Raw genomic sequence first — 21,148 nt, forward strand, 5'->3', positions numbered from 1 at the left:
ATGTCTATTGCTAAATGCTAACCACATTAATTCTCGACCAATATGATTTCTAATATAGAATTTTTACAAAGTCGTAATTTCACATATCGTTTTCTCTTAGTTATTCGAAGTCAAAGTCAAAAATCTTTATTTAATATAGAAGCATTACACTTGCTTATTGATTGTCATAAATCTACCACCGGTTCGGAAATAAACACCTCACACCTGAGAAGAACCGGCGAAAGAAATTCAGCGGGTTTTTTTTAATATCTCATCCTTTACAAGAAGTACAAGCCAAATTTTATATATTTTTTTTTTTTAATTTGAGATAACCTGGAGGCGATCGATTCATTCCCAAAATTCTTCTTTCTTATTCTGCAAACTATATTGATAGTCAAATGATTGATATGTATAAAATTATTACACCTGCATATCATAATATCATAGAGCAACACAATCTCAGTAGCCATCTAGTGTTGAATAGGGTCAAACAGTCGCAGGGCCAGCGCTGGCGGAGTGCCAGCCACGGAAATAGACAGAGTTCAATCCCCGGCTGGGTAACCGCTCGCCAAATTGTATTCATATATAACTGACTCATATTGACAGTGTGCGTTGAAATTTGTATATATATACATTAGTTATATCAACTATGACTAGTTCATAGAATAATATAATAATATGTTTAAAAAACATACTAATAATGAATAATATTATAACATGTCACGTTTACACAATTAACACGATTTTATAAAAATATTGAAATATATACCTTAAACATATTTTTTATTTAAGCCAACGTATCATATACAATATTAACCAAGTCTAATAGGTAGCTTATATATTTAAAAAAATAATAACAATACCAAACCAAACCCACCATGCATAATTTTGAGACATTCTTCGTTAGACATACGTATTTGAATATATAAGAAAGGTGTCTATGAATGAACTTTCTGTTCGACTTTTCATCGTTGTCTCATCTCCGAGTTGAGTTTGCGGCAGACGACAAATGTATTTCTAGCGCCGGAAGAGGGGACTATTTTAAGCATCATCTCACCTTAGATACACAAGATGAAGGTAAAAAATACTTCACAATGTACTTGTACATCGAAATCAAATTATTAATCGTTCGATTATGCTATTAGAATTCTAAAGCAAAACTCAGTATATAATATTTTAATATACATCTATTTATACAACATTTTAAAACACATATGTTATATTTTTCATCAATCATATACTTATAATAATCATAAACAATCTTTATATACTTTTTATGAAGTCAACTAATACTCACTCCAAGTTTTTTATCATGTATATATATATAATCTTGTACAAAAAGACTTAGCTAATATTATTTTTGAATATATCAAAATAATTTCTTTAAAATACATGAGGAAAGAGTTATTTCTGAACAACTTGAATAGTATCAAGAAGCAACTTGACTTAAAAAGTTTAAGGAATCTGTTTGTTATGTTGTAGGATTGGCTTAAACAATAATATCTCAATATTACTATCGTTATCCTGTTCTTGTAATCAGAGTTAGTCATTTAAGCAAAGATTAGTTGTGAGTCATTGCTTATAATCAATGTAAGTATTAGCTTTACGTATTTTTCTACTTTAATATATATCTGTATACAAAGTTTATATCGTAACATATAACTGGTTTACGCGGCAATAAAGTCATGCCAATAAAGTTGAAAATATTTTTTTCGACGTCATAGTTTAGACAAATAACACAAAACCATAATGAATTACCATCTAAACCATCCTCAGGAATACTTCGTCCATTGCTAAACACCATACTATCGGTTCGATCGGTATTTTTTTAGTTTATCGCATTCAAATTGCTCACTTGATTGTGAAGATTTGGAGGTTATTTCAACAACCAATGCGGTTTGATGGATATACATATTGTGTCGGAATTTCACTACAACTTGCCTCCCCAAGATGTTTTCCTTAATCGAGGTGAATTATAAGCAGAAATTAAGCACATAAATACTCAACGCTACTTGCTCAGGTTTGAACCCGCAGATTACCCCTGTATCAATGTAACCTAGTATAATAAAGATTGAGGAGCCTATAAATATGACATTATTATGAAATATAATGCCAACAATATCCCGTCATGCTATTACAAAGCGGATTGACGTATATAACTTTCTTTGGATATATTAATGTTTCTTCATCGTGCTTTTATAAGCGGTTGAGAGCGAAATTACATACAAATTTAATCTTTGATAACAATAATAAGCATTATCTGGAACAGAATCCGCTACCCGTTCGTTTTTAGTTCGATTAAGATCAACATGATTCATCTAGGTCATCTTGATTCATGTGAGTGAATGTTAACGTCGCTACGCTTTAATCGAAAATAACATACGCAGTGATACTAAATAACATATGTTTGTATATATAGCATAATATCACCAATGCGCCACCAACCTTGGGAACTAAGATGTTATGTCTTAGTACTGTTGTTCGGCGGTAGAATATTTGATGAGTGTGTGGTACCCAGACAGGCTTGCTCAAAACCCACTAAGTATTAATTGTTATTCGCTACGCTCAGGTTCATCGTAGCTGTCAAGTAAACGTGTCCAATCGGGAGTAGCTGACTCAACCGCTAACTGAGTCACGACGCCGTTGAGCGCCACCTGGCTTCTGTTTTATTTTTGTTATCGTTACGAAATGAAGACGTTCGCTTCATATCAGATGTTTTTAAGATCACTCATCGTGAAAAGAGGTTTTATAATTTTTAATAAAAAAAAAATATAGTTTTACTTTTACACAAAAATATTTACCGTCAAGTAATCATATATGTTTACGTATGTCCTCATTAGATTATTGTATTTAGATAAACTAAGGCAAATAACTCAGTGTTAAATACATTTAATTGTGTATTATTTGACATGTTTCCACAAGGTATTATAGTATTATGTCAACTTTGTGCTAGTGATAACAAAACGCAACACAAATCATTATTCAGAATTTAAAGAATCTGGGTAGCATAATGGAATATTTTGGTCGTGTATACTTTTATATCGTAATACATATTAATCTATCGGTATGACTTTTAGCGACATATCCAACAATCATCGGTATATTTCAGCCAATTACACAAAACCTTAATGAATAATGAATCTAAGCTTCCTCATGATCACTCCTCCCATTGTTGAAAGTGTTCGCTAGTTTTCGACTTAATCGCGTTCAGACAAACAGACAGTCGCAGTGAAGGGATTTTTTTTATAGAATAGGAAAGCGGACAAGCTTATGGGCCACCTGATAGTAAGTGGTCACAAACGCCCATACACATTGGCATTGTAAGAAATGTTACCCATCGCTTGCTTACATCACTAATGCGCCACCAACATTGGGAACTAAGATGTTATGTCCCTTGTGCCTGTAATTACACTGGCTCACTCACCCTTCAAACCGGAACACAACAATACCAAGTACTGCTGTTTTGCGGTAGAACATCTGATGAGTGGGTGGTACCTACCCAGACGAGCTTGCACAAAGCTCTACCACCAGTTATTTTTGATTTATAATACGTAGTCATTTTATCGTCACTAGGCAAATGGCAAAACACTTGAGTGAATAAGATATATTTTAACAAGTAAATACTACATTTTGAAAAAAATCTCAAATATTAAAATTTGATATCTAAAAACTGGTACGAAAATATTTCGCAGTAAAATTTTAAGTCATGTGATAACGATGAGCGATAGTACATACTTAGCCTTTGAGTCAATGAATGATAATAAGAAGATGACACAAAGGTCAAAAAAATTCTTCCAGCAATCAAGGACTCGGTGATAATATTTGATCAAACATTGGTTCAAATGTTACAATTTAATATATACATATGTACACAAAATTAAAATTATGCCGTGCACATTTCTTTTAATTTTTTTTATCTATACTATCTAAAAAAAATCATGTTGCATTTGCAAGTGTTGCGTAAGAACTAACGCAAAATTATTACTCAACTATAAATAGTGAGTTATTTATCCTAGAGTGATAAATAAGACTAGTCTTCAATCAACAGCCAATCATTGTCCACTGCTGAACATAGGCCTCTCCCAAGGTGCGCCAAAGCTCCCTGTCCTCCGCCTTCCGCATCCAGTTGGTGCCCGCCACCTTTTTTAAGGTCATCGGTCCACCTGGCTGGAGGGCGCCCTACGCTGCGCTTGCCGATTCGCGGTCTCCACTCTAGGACTCGTCTGCTTCAACGGCCATCGGTCCTACGACATACGTGACCAGCCCACTGCCACTTCAGCCTGCTAATTTCGCAAGCTACGTCGGTGACTCCGGTTCTTTTCCGGATAATCTCATTTCTGATCTTATCGTTCAAAGATACTCCGAGCATAGCTCGCTCCATAGCACGCTGAGCGACTTTGAATTTGTGGACTAATCCCGCAGTTAGTGTCCACGTTTCGGCACCGTATGTCATGGCAGGTGTCTTGGCATTGGTTGAAGACTAGTCTTATAAAATTATAAAAATTCTGCATATAAGGTTCTTATCTCGATATCTCATATCAACTCGATCTCATATTATTTAAAGCAGCGAATTGATTTCCATAAAACATTTTGTATTTTTCAAGAATTCCTATTAGTTTCGCATTACGAAAACGTGACTGGTAGAAATAGAGACAACAACACAATATATTAAAACCAGTAAAAAAACTTGCTATTACACGTATTCTTAGGAATTAATTAAAATGTTGAAGGTATCCCCATACTAAGTTTCATAATAACCAATTCAGCGGTAATAGTCATGAAAATGTAAGTTGTAAAGTTAGTTTTTTTTTGCCTTATAATATAAGTATGGATATATCTATTACATATTTCTATGGAACTCTAGAAGAGACAGAATGATCGTGTATGTGAATCATAAAACTCTTTGTTTCTTTAACACCACCGTTTTTAAAAAGTAAATATGCTCATACAATATTTGAGCAATTGGTAATATAAGTCATTTATATTTTTCATCATTATTTTACATTTGTTAAGTAATGTAAAATTTATCTTTTATTTTTCGTATGCTTTTTTCCTCATTCACTCTCATCATCCGATGAGATGACAATCCAGCACATACAGAAAGAAATTTAAGAGATATTGCTAAGCATGCCGTATATTCAGTAGAATACACATTTTAAATCAACTCATATAACGTGATAACACGAACTATCTCGTTTCAATTTTATTATTTTTTATCTATGTTGTCACCGTTACAATTCCTAACGCCTCGTTAGTGTTGCGACACAAACGATTAACATACCTATCTTTTGTAAACTGAATTTAATCTTTTACACGAGCAATTAGGGTCGTTGTCTTTATTGTGAATAGGTATATATACGTGAGGTATATTTTACCTGTCGTAAGACTTTATTGTCTAATTAGTCAACGTGTAGGAATCACCTAAGGTTACAACGAAATCGATGACATTTCATTAATACTTTTATTAAGCATCACACGTTCATGTGTGGGTCAATTGTGCACACATTTTTTGCCTGATGACACAATCGATAAATATTTTTTTGTACAGAGATATATTGTTATACTTAAAATATACACATTATTTATTTATTTCCTCTGGGAAACAGATCCTTTAGAAGTATTAAAACGTTCATCATTACCATCCATATCAAACAGACAACAATTTAATTCTATTAAAATTGAGGTTTTGTTAAAAAAAAAATAGAATCTAAATAATAATATAAGCATAAATTAACAAATAAATCACTAAGTTCCTCAAAGTGACTTTATAGATGCTATGTAGATACGGAGAACCAGTCTCGTTATATTATAGGTCACGATATTTGCAGACATTACGGTCGGAATGACAATTTATCCTGCTAATTGTCTCTAGGTACGGCGGTAAGAAGAGCAACGCGTCGTCTTACGAGCCTTGTTATTTTCTTTGTATCATTACTCATAATTCTCATTACACGTACATATATATATTTATATGTGAGCGTGTGTTCGTAATTCCTAAATGGCTTGACCAATTTTGATGAAATACTTTTTGTACTTATGAGGTCACCTGGATGATTCTTAGTTATAGTTGGACCTGATTTGACTTGAGGCGCTGTTACCGACATGTTAAAAGATATCAAATATATATTTTATATTTAAAAAGTCGGAACGGGAATTTGCGCAAAATTTATTAACGTGCGATGAGTGTCAAATATCGAAATCGAATTCATTTAAGCTTTAAAGGAAACGAATCTGACGCCTGATAAGAGCCTTACATGCTTAAGTCGTCTATTGCATATAATATGATTTCACTGTGAATCTGGTGTAATTTTTCCAAACTTAAATATTAATGTTGATAGTTTTTCGTATGTAAGTGGTTTATAAAATAGGTATTAAAGGTAAAACAATACTTACACAAATCAGACTACTAATCCATTTTTCGCGACATAATGTAAGCAGTACGTATGTATGTATGTATGTATGTTAGTTATAATTTGAAGCCCCGCCGATACGGTGTGAAACGTTACTACAGCTTGACCCTTCCGTCTCAAGATCGTCTGGTCGTGATTACGGAATTTGATAGGCTTCGCTAAGATATTTTAATTACGAGTTCATGAACATGATATACGTATTAACGTCTTATTTATACATGCATTACAGAGTATATATATTTAAAAGATTTAAACATTTTAATTTTTTTCATACCGAATTATAAAACACTTATTATCACATTTATTTAGAAAAGACCAATAAACAGCTTTGACATTGAATTAACGCGATATCTTTGATCGCGATCTTGAGTAATCTATTATATTTACTACGGTAACAGTAACAGTAACAGCCTGGTAATGTACCACTGCTGGGCTAAGGGCTCCTCTCCCTTTTTGAGGAGAAGGTTTGGAGCTTATTCCACCACGCTGCTCCAATGCGAATTGGTAGAATACACATGTGGCATAATTTCAATGATATAAGACACATGCAGGTTTCTTCACGATGTTTTCCTTCATCGTCAAGCACGAGATGAATTATAAGCAAAAATTAAGCACATGAAAATTCAGTGGTGCTTGCCCGGGTTTGAACCCACGATCATTGGTTAAGATTGACGTGTTCTAACCACTAGGCCATCTCAACTATTTTACTACGGACTATCAAAAATACCGTCTTTAATTTCGAAGTTGTTAAGGTAGTTTGGAAGTAGTAGTGTTTTTGAAATACGTTTACACTCTAATGCTGATGATGACGAAATCTAGTATACTAAATTGTTCAAAATGGCCGCCAAATAAAACCTTATTTTTACTTTTTATTTAAACCAAATAAAAAAAATTTAAGCCCTAACTTGTTATAGTTATTGAAAGTAAAGAGCGAGTGATATAAGATGCTCGGCCCGCATAGGGTGGGCCTTCGCCCTGATTGACTCAATGAGAAGATTGCAAGGGTCTGCGGACTCGTGAGAATAGCGAGTGCCACGCGAGTACTTTTATTACATTATTTAACTTCTTATTGTAACACACAACACAAATATTGAATTGGAACTGTTTTAAGTAACAATAATTACCCCTATGTATATTTTTTAAATATTTGAAATCCGGTAGTTTAACCTCATTTAGTTTGTTTTATTTCTGAACGTCAAAATAAATCATTAAAAACATCTATCAAAACTGTAAAAGAGTATTGGTTAGATGGCAAACCCGGGCAGATAACATGAAAACATCCTATAGATGTCACATCTCTTTAGAAAAAGTCTTGGAACTTTTTTCACCACGCTGTTCCAGTGCGTTGAATTAGGCAAACGTGTGGCAAAATTACATCCGATACATGAAAATGTCCTCACGATGTTTGCCTTTACCATTGAACACAATATGTATATCAATGGTTAGGATTATACGAATTTTATACTATGGGATACCTCAAGTTTGGATTGGTTTATCGAATTTATAATTTAAAATAAAATTCGAAACGTACTATTACTGTACCATATGGCTGTTAGTATCTATAATCATAACCATTCCAATGACAATAGCCGGTAAATTGCGCAAGCCAACAATTTCGGCAATCACAAATGCAAATGGCGGGGAAAGCAACGCGTAGGTTTATTTTTTATTGGGATTAGAACGAATATTTGCGAAGGCGTCAATTTGTATTATTTATAAATATAATTTAAATTTACTTCTTAACACGCTTTAAAGACAGTACTTCAAAACCAGCTGGTTACATTTATTATGTTATATATATATATATATATATATATATATATATATATATATTTATATAGATATATTATATATATATATATATATTTATATATATATAGATATATATATATATATATGTATATATATATATATATATATATATATATATATATATATATATGATTATAGATTTTGCTTTTTTCTATTAAAATGAGATACATTGAAAATTTTAGTATTAAATTTTCTTAATTTCTATTAGCTTAAGTTATAGTCATTGAACATTTTAAATAATCATATAAAATGATGTTTATCGTAAACATGAACTAGAAATAAATGGTCTATTATTATCACAACACTCAAGGTGAGAAGAAATCACTGAGACTTGCGCGCGCGCATCGTGTTAATGTAAGTATAATTCACGCATTTTAGAGGCATCGAAACGTGCGTGGGACTGATCGTGCCCCACTTTTGATTCAAATGAAAGTGCCCTTGAATGGTCGGTGTACCATTCATAAATTATTCTAGTCATTCATAGTTACCTGATAACAGATTATAACACAGAAAACCAGATATCCATCATTATATAAAATAGTTATAATTTCAGGTGCACTTTTAAAATTATATATCTCGAAAACTATATAAATAATAATTTACAAAAATCCTTCGTTAAAAATTGTAATATCAATGTGAGTTGTGTGCCAGATTTCATCCCGAAATTCTGTCATCACGTTTGGGAATTCATTTTCAGTTAAAAAAGTAGGTAAGTTCTTCATTACAAATCTTTCGTCACAATTTTTATCACACTTATTACAAACATTTGTATTAGTTTGAAATGTAGATGCTACGGAGAAATACCGGCAAGAAATATATTTATGAAATGAGCTTTTTAGCGTCAAATCAAACTGAATAAATAAGTTTTTAATCTGTGCCACCACTTAGCCCATTTATTAAGCATTGCGATGACTATAATTACACTGTATGTCAACAAGTTGATACATTGTTACCCAAGAAATCAAACTTGAGGTCTCTAAGAATACTCACAAAAATAATCTTTGATTCGAACAATGTAAAACAGACTCGTAAAAAATTTAAACTTCAAAATTATTAACTTCAAAACAAAAATTCAACTCAAGTTTTATACACCTAGACTCTGTATAATGGTTGTTGATGGAATCTCTTAATAACTCGTTACATATAAAGATTTAATGAGGAAACCATAAAAGGATAGGATAAAGATTAGCGTGAAGAACAAATAATTATTATTAGCACCTTTTCCAACTTCCCTTGCTTGTTATCTAAATTAGGATCAACGAAAGCATTGCGGAGCGATCTCATCTAACAATTAGTACCCTAATCTCGGCTATGTCTTGGCGCAATTGACAAGCGACGATGTACGATCTACTCAACAGTTCGTACGATATTCACTCGGCACGATTAATTGGCTGATTGATCGAGCTGTTCTTTTTCTTATTACTATACAGAAATGGCACTTTAGTAATTGGTTGTTGTTTTAAGTGAACCTTTTTGGTGAAACTATACGGTGAAAATATTTCAAGTGCTGTATTTTATTTCATATATAAAGAAATTAAATTCAAGAAGTAACGTTAAAATTTGAGCAATATTACTTATGACAATTGATCAAAACATTTCTGACTCGTGTCACATGTGTCAAGTATACTGAGATTTACGTTCTTTAATTATTTTTTTATAAATGTAATACATTCATTTTATTTGGTCTCATTTACAGCGTTAAAATACAGTAATTTCATTTCACGGCATCATCTACCTCTAGATCGAGCGCCTAGACGATTTATTGTAATTTTAATAACAGATTTTTGATAAAGTTTTATGGACTATAGGCTTATATTTGGCTATCACAATTGATAGTAAATACTGACATTTTGAGATGGAACACGCTTGCTCGGGAAGAAGATCTTGTTATTTGAGACAACAACGCGTCTTCGCTGTCGTGACAAATATATACAACGAACTTACTTACGAAATAATTATTAATCAATTAAATATATCTAATAATAAATATTTCAGAACAAATAAATAAAATGACTATCGAAAAAGTAATTCAATTTAACGCACTTAAAATCAATAATACGTGATAATAATAATGATTGAATTTTTTTTTATATATATAATATATAGGCGGACGACCATATGGGCCACGTGATGGTAAGAGGTCACCAACGCCCATAGACATTGGCATTGTAAGAAATGTTACCCATCGCTTACATCAACAATACGCCACCAATGTTATGTCCCTTGTGCCCGTAATTACACTGGCTCACTCACCCTTCAAACCGGAACACAACAATATCATGTACTGCTATTTTGCGGTAAAAAATCTGATGAGTGTGAGAGTACTACTCAAACGAGCTTGCATAAAGCCCTACCATCAGTTATTGGCCCCATGTGAAATTTACATTTTGAAGATAAACGTACCTACTAATTAGGCGATTCGGTTCTCCCTTGTAAGTTGCTCCACACGTTAAATGCTTTTACGATAGCGAAGTATTGAAAATTTATGACTGTTACACACGTGTGTAGTCATTTGTTTACCATAGGTTTGTATGACGCGACCACCCGGTCAGGGCTTTATGATGCATGGTACCACTGTCGTCTAACGGTACTCAATTAAGGCATTATGTAAATTTAATCCCATTTCATGCTTAATAAGCGGATTATTAAAATTCTTACAATTTTGTTTTTTAATTATCTAAATATTATAGTAAATTAGATATATTAAAAATATGTCTCTTCAAGCATATTTTTGTATAAACGGATTATAAAAAAATATTACGTGAACGTTAATTATGAGTATAGTTTTATATTATTTTATAAATCATGTCGAAGAACACGAAAATGTCTAAGAGAAAACAAATAAAAAACCCTTATGTTTCCACATGGCATGCACATACGCACAGACAATGGTGTTTAATCTGATGTACATATGAATCTACGTAATAAAACATAATAGTTACACTTTTCAATACAAGAAAATTACATGAAAATCAACAGATGCCAATTCATCACTCTTTATCATCTATATAATATTTTAATTAAATAAAGTCATATAATTAATTATCATTAATTATATAACTTTTAATTAAATACCTATACATAAAATTAATAATCATTAACGCGTTTTATAAATATCAGTTTATTAATTGGATAAGCTAAGATTAAAAGTTTTCTATTCGAATAAAATAATATTACACGTATTTTATTCGGACTGTCTGGCTCTGACAATAAGGGACGAGGTAATAACACACGTTGCGGCGGTACTTTTCTTGTTCTCTAATTAAATCAGTCACCACCTGTCCCCTGTTCCCTCCGCGGGATGCGCGCGTGCGCACCTTCCTTCCTCTCCGACAATACAACGCCATGTAATATTGAATCTTTTACACTTATAATAGAGTTTATTATTCATTGTACATGCAAAGGGCTATTTATCAGCAATCGGCATCACAAAAGTCTTCAACTCGATCGCAGGTGTTTGTATATCGCTTAATTTATATAAGTCTTTTGTGAACGCACGCGTCTCTACATACTTATAAATTTGAATTACAGTTAATCAAACACCTGCTAGGTTCTATATAAGAATATTAGTTTTGATTATATAATTATAAAATAATTACATAATCCTCCTGGTAATTACAAGTTCAGAAATCTTGACATTAGAAAATAAAATGCATCAAATTATACTACAACACCACAAATGCGAATTTCAGGGACGCAAACACGAACGTACGAATCCTATTTTATATATATGTTACTACTATTTTAGAATCCTCCACGCGCATACCATTAAAGTAATACATTTATTCTTCTCAAATTAACAATACGCGAACGCATTGAATACGAACAAAAACAATAGGATCTTATATATAAAAGGTCTTATTGTATATTATCAATTTAATTATAATCTCTGCAATATTGTATTATCATTTGGTTTAATTATTCACAAATAATTGTAGACTTTTTACATCGTCAACAGACCAGATGGATCACGTTAATTAAGGGCATCTATATTAATACCGTGGATCAATATTAAGTAAGTCGATAATCCGAGAACAGCCGTAACAGTTAACAACCCACCCTACAAGTCGTTACGCTATATTTACTCGTCTGCGCCCGCGCATGGAAGTTGCCGGAGGAAGTGAGATATTCCGTTTATTTTTAACTACACATTGTAGGTATAGTTACGACGTAAAAAGACGTTTGAAAAATAATAATTTTGATTACTATAATAGAGAGAAATACTGATATCATATTTGTCTATAAGATTGACAAGTTTTATAGTACACAAGTTTCCCGTCGCAGCTTCGCCCGCGTATAAGGGATTGGGTTAGGTAAATCTATGATCTAGTCTCTTATGCCTGTAATAACATACATTTCCTTCAAGCCGGAACACAGCAATACAGAGTTAACGGTTAACATCAATGTGATGAGACACTGTTGATAAATAGTCCTTCTTATGGTTGCCGTCTTTCTTCTCCTTTCTAACCGAGGTTAAAAAAGGAGGTTCTCAATTTTCACTGGTGGTAGAGCTTTGTGCAAGCTCGTCTGGGTAGATACCACCCACTCATCAGATATTCTACCGCAAAACAGCAGTACACCAAGTACTGTACAAGTATAGTTTTGTTCCGGTTTGAAGGGTGAGTGAGCCAGTGTAATTACAGGCACAAGGGACATAAAATCTTAGTTCCCAAGGTTGGTGGCGCATTGGCTATGTAAGTGATGGTTGATATTTCTTACAATGCCAATGTCTAAGGGCGTTTGGTGACCACTTACCATCAGGTGGCTCATATGCTTGTCCGCCTTCCTATGCTATAAAAAAATCATTCGTATTTTTTCTTTTTACTTATTTTATATTATACTTATTTTCTAATTTATGAACCAATTCGGAAAATTCCTCGTTGTTTTGGATACTTCCCAATTAGCCATTTAAGTTTGAAAAAAATATTACATATATAAAATCTTTTAGACGGCCTGTTTTTGCTATAAATTTGTAATGTGTATTTGTTTTTTTATTTTAATTTTGTATATTATAAAAATGTCTGTACATAATTGAAAAAAAAAATTCTTCTGAAAAAAAAATATATATTAAAACCAAATATATTGTTAATGAAGGAATATATCGTTTATAAAAATGCATGCGTGATCCACGATGCCACTGTGAAACAGCACAAATGATAGACCGTCTTATTATAGATTAAGCAAGAAACCATTGCCCTATTAAAGAGGTAATGGCTATTTTCCTAGCTATAGAAAATTTACTTAAACTGCCTTATATATAAGTAAACAAGTTATTCTTGTAAAGTATATATATTTTTTTTATATATAAATTAATAAGTAATAGCTACAAGTACATTCAATATATAGAATTGTATGATGGATATTGTAAGTAGGTAATTAATAATAATTAAGATTTCGGCCAATCTCAAGAGAGATTAGCCAACTGCGGAAGACATATTATAGTGCACAAGTTGGTGCGCAAACACAGGTGCATTCTCTATTCCCCAGCTCTCATAATCCGATGTGACGGCAACCCGGGCTGCTACTGAGAATTTTCTGACAGAAAATCCCAGTAAATTTTTATTGACCCGAATTAATAATAATTAATAGAATCGTATTCAATGAGTATAATTATTTATCTACTAATTAATTTCATAATTACTTCTATTGGTGTAAACCAAAAGCTTAATAATAATCATTTATTTAAACGACCAGCTTATTTTAATTATTGTAATTACGTTAAAAACTTGATCAATTACTTTTTTTTAAAAAAACGCAGTTTTTTTGTGAAGTTGGCCAATTACAGAATTAACATTGTCGAACATGTAATAAAAAAAACGAATTGACTCTACCTTTCATACTTTCAAGTATCGTTAAAAATAATGTAAGGCGTATATGTGAGTATAAATTAGTTATAAGAAAACCGGCAATCTGTTTTCTAGCCCACTCACTTCGATATTATGTGAAATAAAACAATACCACTTTAAACGCGGTTACGTTCATTGAATAGAACTACTACTAGAAATGATATCGCAGAATCGATTTATTAGAATCATATATAAATTTCTAGCTAATTAAAGTAACAGCTTTTTATTGTAAAGGTTCCTTTTGGGAAGGCTTTGCAATAAAGTCTTATGCTAATCATTAATGAGTCACGTATGTTATGCCTTTTTTTTAGTTGCTGGAAAAACGCGTTTACGCGTACCGTTACCCTGGCAAATAGCGTAAAAATAATGGAACGAAATATGTAAGCGACATAAAAGTGGATATTTGAGGCTCGTAACAATTATTTATGACATTTTGAATGAAATTAAATGATATCTAGTATCGAAAAAGTTATCTGATCTGACATTATCGATAAACCACCGACGGAGATGTACCATTTCTTTTTCACTTGCAGTCTAAGGCAACACTATTGAATCTCTGTTAACCAGTGAAAGGTGTAAGTACTTAACACGTGTTGACGGTTCCAGGGCTAGTCACTTATCATCGTCATTATTATAGCTCATGTGCAGAGAGTTCCTCTTTATAATTTTCTATCGCTCAATGAAGATGCTTTCTCTTGTAAGGTAATATTTCATTTGGATTTTATGTAAAACATTTTTGGATATCTATTTTAGATATCTAATATACACTGGCTTACTGACCCTTCCAAATGGAACACATTAACACTAAGCAATACTATTTGGCGGTAGAATATTTAATCAGGGGATAGTACCTTCCCAGGGATTGCACAAAGCCCTACCACCGAGTACCACATAACAAGTGGGATTTAATTTTATACCTAATTATTTAATTTAGATTTAATTTATGTATCTTATCTTCATCGATGTAGGATAGCATAGTAAAAATATCCGTCCTCAAGTTCACCTTGACAAACTATTTTCCTTGAGAGGAGGAACTCTTTTCCTTGTACAGGCGTGGAACATTTAAGTGATGGTGAAGTAGCCGAGATGGCCCAGTGGTAAGAACGCGTGAATCTTAACCGATGATCGTGGGTTCAAGCCCGGGCAAGCACCACTGACTTTTCATGTGCTTAATTTGTAATTATAATTCATCTCGTGCTTTACGGTGAAGGAAAACATCGTGAGGAAACCTGCATGTGCCTAATTTCATTGAAATTCAGACACATGTGTATTCCACCAACCCGCACTGGAGCAGCGTGGTGGAATAAGCTCCAAACCTTCTCCTCAAAAAAAAAAAAAAAAAGGGAGAGGAGGCCTTAGCCCAGCAGTGGGACATTTACAGGCTGTTACTGAAGTAGTCCTCTTAACTAGTAGCCACTGATCAATTAATCAACCGCTACACAACAATACTTACGATTTTCGTGTTCCAGATTGAAGGGTGAGTATTGTAAGTTATTAGTTCCCAAGGTTGGTGGCTCATTGGCGATGTAAGAAACGGTTAATATTTGTTTCATCGCCAATGTATATAGAACGCGTGAATCTTAACCGATGATCGTGGGTTCAAACTCGGGCAAGCACTACTGAATTTTCATGTGCTTAATTTAATTTGTGTTTATAATTCATCTCGTGTTTGACGGTGAAGGAAAAATATCGTGACGAAACCTGCATGTGTCTAACTTCATTGAAATTATGCCACATGTGTATTATACCAACCCGCATTGGAGCAGCGTGGTGGAATAAGCTCTAATCCTTCTCCTCAAAAGGGAGAGGAGGCCTTGGCCCATCAGTGGGAAATTAATAGGCTGTTACTGTACAATGTATATATGCAGAGGTGACCACATACCAATGTTCCTTTGACCTAACTAAAATATAAATAAAATAAAAGTAACGAGGAAGTCAACTGAAGATACTCATAATCTAGTACGACATATAAATAGCATTGGCATTGGCGGCTAAAGAGTGTCATCACCATCAATATTAGAGTAATAATACTGTAAAGACAACGAGCAAGACAACGACTGACTTCCCTTATCTGAACATTACGATACAAGCATGCTCGAATGCACGCTGATAACGTAATAGCTAAAATTACAAGCACGTCAGCGTCGAGGCGGACAGACGGTTTGTTTATTTTGGTTCTAATAATATATTGCTGAATTGCGAAGTCGGCTTACATTCGATAATTTGTTTGATTTTTTTTTATCAGCAAGTTCGTGCATTAATCGCAAAATCGTGTACGAATATATCCGGCTAAAGTTAAAAATTTGTTTATTGGTTTGTTACTTCATCACGTCTAAACGAAATTTGACGTAAGAATGCCTGTGATAAGAATATACGTGTATAAATTATGGTATTTACGGGTAAAAACAAAATGACGCGGCGAACGAAACCACAGGTTTTTCATATAGCTCAATTTAAACTTGTACAAATATATATGTAATAATAATAATGCTTATTTACTTTATTTATTTAATTTATTCAGAATGGTATATCATGCACTGGTAACTCTTTCTATTACATAATAATTAAAAAATTTACATTTAATAAAATATGAAATGAAAGCATTACTTTTAAATATTAAAAACATCTTCATAGACGCCAATCGCATGCCTTTATACTGTTTTTCATTTAAAAAAAGGCAACGTAACACAAATAACTTTTCCTTTTACAAAAACTTCAAAACAGAAGCTACAAATACAAACAATACTTCACATCGAGGGACAAAAGAAAACTAATATTTGAAAAAGTTCTTCAGATAATTGTTAACTAAAGCAGGCGCTAAGTTCTTTTGACCTACTGACATCACAACTGGTTCTTGGAGTTGTTTTTAGAAACTATCCGTTTATTTTTTAACCGACTATTCAAATAAATCAACCAATGTAATTCGAAAGGTATTCTATTTGCATCGATAAATGTATTTTAGAGCACAGATGACGTAGTTAGAATACGTCAATCTTAACCGAAGATTGTGGATTCAAGCACCGTTGAATTTTCATGTACATAATTTGTGCGAAAACTGCATGTTTCAATGAAAATCTGCCATATGTGTTTGCATCAATCGCATTGGATCAGCGTATAGGAATAAGTTCCTAACCTTCTCCACCGGAGAGAACTGCCTTAGCCCAGCTGTGGGATATTCAAGTTACTTTAATGTATTCGCACTTTATACTTTTATTACATTACATATTAAAAGCTATAAAAATGTATCTTTTTATTTCATAAGAATTATTTAGATTAAATTCTTAAAAAAACACAGAAACCAAAATTAAAGTTAACTACGGTACAAATCATGACCGCGTGGAATCCAAAAAAGCAGTATTTCACCGTTGAATCGTAATTCTAAATGTTACCAATGGAGGCAATAAGATAAGTTTCTTTTTTGTGTTAAATGTCATATAAAAGTTTTTGCTTCATTACTCTGAGCCGCAAGGTCCTTTGGTACAAAAAAGATTCAAGAAAAAAATCGTAAAAACACCGTCACGCATGATGAATTAAGAACATCAACAATATGCGAAGTGATAGGTTTTGAATTAAGTCTTCGTCTATCATTGAGACTTGTTGTCTCAGTCTGGGATTAAACAGTTAATAACCACATAGCAAAACGGTGTCGAATTTCGATGAGCCTGCGCTCCGGTTTCCACATGAGAGACCACCGGGACGGTAGCGCGATCGTATCTGATAGGTGAACATGAACTGCGAGTGACCCCTGATACGACGTGATGGACGTCTATCAATCTATGATGACCCAACGAAGTGTGAAGAAACGTCAAAATTTATCACTATAATATTGTTTCAATGTTTTTCCTTAATGTCCGATATGTCTTTAATTATAGAACATGTGAACCTTAAACGAAGATCGCAGATTCGAATTCAGGTAAGCATCGTTGAGTTTTTACATATGTATTTGTGTTTATAATAATTCATCTCGTGAAAGTCATCGCGACGAAAACATTTTTGGATTGTTCGTTTGCAAACAACGCACACACGTCATCAATTGTCTCATATACAGATATTATTCTAACAAACTAAAAAGCTAAAAAAATTTCTACTATGTCAAATGATGACACGAGTCAATGAGTTGTCCAAAACGCTCTAAATTAAAGTAATTAACAATTAGACATCGTTGAAAGATTCACGCCATTTAAATATGAATTTTAAATGATATAGATTAAAACTCAATTTGTATTTGTCACATTCAGTGTACAGGTGTCATTGAAATACATTTTTATAGAATAATACATGTTTACAACGTAGTACCTCAAGCGATGACGACTATCCGGCCATATGGCGTTATGTCAGGCGCGTGGGCACGATAGCCGATACTCGGAACCGCTTAGTGTGTGCGCACCTTATATCACGTTTAGCAAAAGTATTTATAAACTGAATGAAACGCGAATATAATTATCAGTATGAATATTGAGACGTCAACGTCGAATTAGGCATCAATTTTTAGCATTAATTATAAAAATGTTATGTAAAGAGAAGAACTAAATACGTCTTAAGGAAATTAAGTAACCAAAATAATGATTTACATGAAGTAAATAAATAAACATTTAAAGAATAATTAAAAAAGCCGAGATGGCCCAATGGTTAGAACGCGTAAATCTTAACCGATGATCAAAGGTTCAAACCCGGAGCAGCACTACTTAATATTCATGTGCTTAATTTGTCTTTATAATTTATCTCGTGCTTGACTGTGAAGTAAAACATCTTGAGAGAACTTGTATGGACCTAATCTCACTGAAATTCTACATGTATATTCCACCAACCCGCATTGGAGCAGCGTGGTGGAATAAGCTCAAAAACTTCTCCGCAAAAATGAAAGGAGGCTTTAACATTGGGACATCCACAGGCTATTACTGTACTATTACTACTTAAATATATTCAGCTCTGAACTAAACAAAATGCAAATCAAAATTTCCTCGTTGAATCGTAATTCCGTGTCTCCGAGTGTAAAGTGACCGACATTGGGACCAAAGGAGGCAATAATACGGATTATTCAAACTACTTCAAGGTCCAATTGTTTCAAGATCAAACATAATTTTAGGTCCTGCTTTTGTATCGACGTAAGCATTGCATGTAAACATTCACATTATTATTTAATTAAATGCCTACTATAAATCCATATAAGTTATTGATAGAGCTAATGAATGGCGTGACGTATCCGCCCCCGTACTTTCCGCCATATGGTCCATTGATACCTACGCTAGCATTATAGATACATCCTTACATAATCGAATCAGGCATTATATAATTGTAGAGCAAAACTAGCAACTTCCATTTACAAACGTGACCTTGTAATGTACCTGCCTCTCCTCTCTTCCTATATTTTAAGGAGAAATTAGCTCTCTATGGACATGTGACAGAATTTCATCAGACACATACAGAATTTCTCACACTGTTATTCTAGTCCACGGAGCACGAGAAGAATAATAAAAACAAAATAAACAATTGAAAATTCAAAATCTTCGGTTAAGGTATTTTAAACTGTAGGCATTTTTGTTGTTGTAAAATTTCTCATTTATTTAATAAGTTCACTCATCTCTAAAACCATGGAAGGTTTTAATCAAACTTAGAAAGAAATGTTCAATAACTCTGATTCGACATAGAAAACATAACAAATAATAAAATAATTTAACCATACGTTTTGAATATATTACAAAGAAAACATTTTTTTACAGATACGAGTCATATTTTAACAATAAATGGAAATTTCTCGCAAAACGATTAGTAATCGATTAGTCATATTTATTTCGTCACTGCGTACACTTAAGATGAATACAGTTTTCAAGAAATTCGTCATAAGCGTGACCTCTAAAAGCTCAATACTAGCCAGTGTGTTTGCATCATAGCTCGGAATATAATTGAATATGCAAAGTTACTTATAATACACATACCACCAATAAGTTCCTTTAACAATTAAGCAACATATTTAATATTTAGTGCGTTATTATACGCTCGCCGCACATACGCACGCTTGTCTACACGCACAAGACCATACACATACGCTTGCACGCATGTGCACACTCCCAACATTAATATTTGCATATTCTAAGGTGAATATAACATATAATGTAACGGTAATCACAGCAAATTCCCTCCTATTATTTATATTTAAATGACAAAATCGAATTAACCCCAAAACGTAACGTATTAACGTAAAACCCCAGCACTTGCGTGACTGACGACCGGTAACCAAGGAAAAAACTTCTGTCCCCTCATAGGACATAAACTTAACCGTCCATTAAAAAGAATAAATATTCAAATTAAATCTATGCATTTTTTTCACTTTTGATATAAATCCTTTTTTTTTACAATTCCTAGTGTTATATTTTTCCAAATTTAATTATTATTTAAATTAATGATTCACCTTGGAGTTTCTTTTTTAAAATGTCAAACCGTTCGTTTTATTGCATTTCCTGGTAATAGATGAACTGCTTCATTTTTATGACAGATGTAATAATATGTTATAGTTTTAAATTTAATCAATTTAAAATATTCATAAACAAACTAAATTAAGCTGTGACTAAAGTGGTCACAGCATTGTAATTTATTTAATTTAAAAAGTATTATAATTTGTTCTCGTTTAGTGTTATAACTGTTATAAGGAATGTCTGTAATTTATAAATCACATTGAAATATTAATATATTTTAGTAATTAGTATAAGCGATAATAAATAAGAACTAAAATATAATTTAAATTCCTTATTTGCCGCTAATTTCGTATCCTTCTATGCAGCAAACGAAATATATATAAAGGAAGATACGTATTTTATCATAAATGTAACCTTTACATAATAACATTATTACGTTTTATAATAAATAATTATAATACTTATCCCTTAATTAATATTTGTAAATATATAACCATTCGTCAATTTCAAGATAAAAAAAAAACAATTTTCTTAATTCAATTACAAATACATTTATATAAACACATTCAATATATCTACTATAAATAAATGATAAAATTACAGTAATTGAAAACAGGTCTCTGAGGTCTTAACCCTCTACAAGAGTGATGATATTGACTTTTAGATAATATATAGTCTAGATTCATAT

The 21,148-nt window shown here is 32.6% G+C and overlaps 1 protein-coding gene across 5 annotated transcripts in view; it reads right to left on the reverse strand.

Moving 5' to 3' along the window:
- Positions 1–21,148, reverse strand: part of LOC126770162 (integrin alpha-PS2) — a 104,004-nt gene that overhangs the window by 66,634 nt on the left and 16,222 nt on the right. The gene's annotated exons all lie outside the window — the stretch shown is intronic.

The sequence above is a fragment of the Nymphalis io genome, chromosome 8 (assembly GCF_905147045.1).
Source record: "Nymphalis io chromosome 8, ilAglIoxx1.1, whole genome shotgun sequence".
Classification (NCBI taxonomy): domain Eukaryota; kingdom Metazoa; phylum Arthropoda; class Insecta; order Lepidoptera; family Nymphalidae; genus Nymphalis; species Nymphalis io.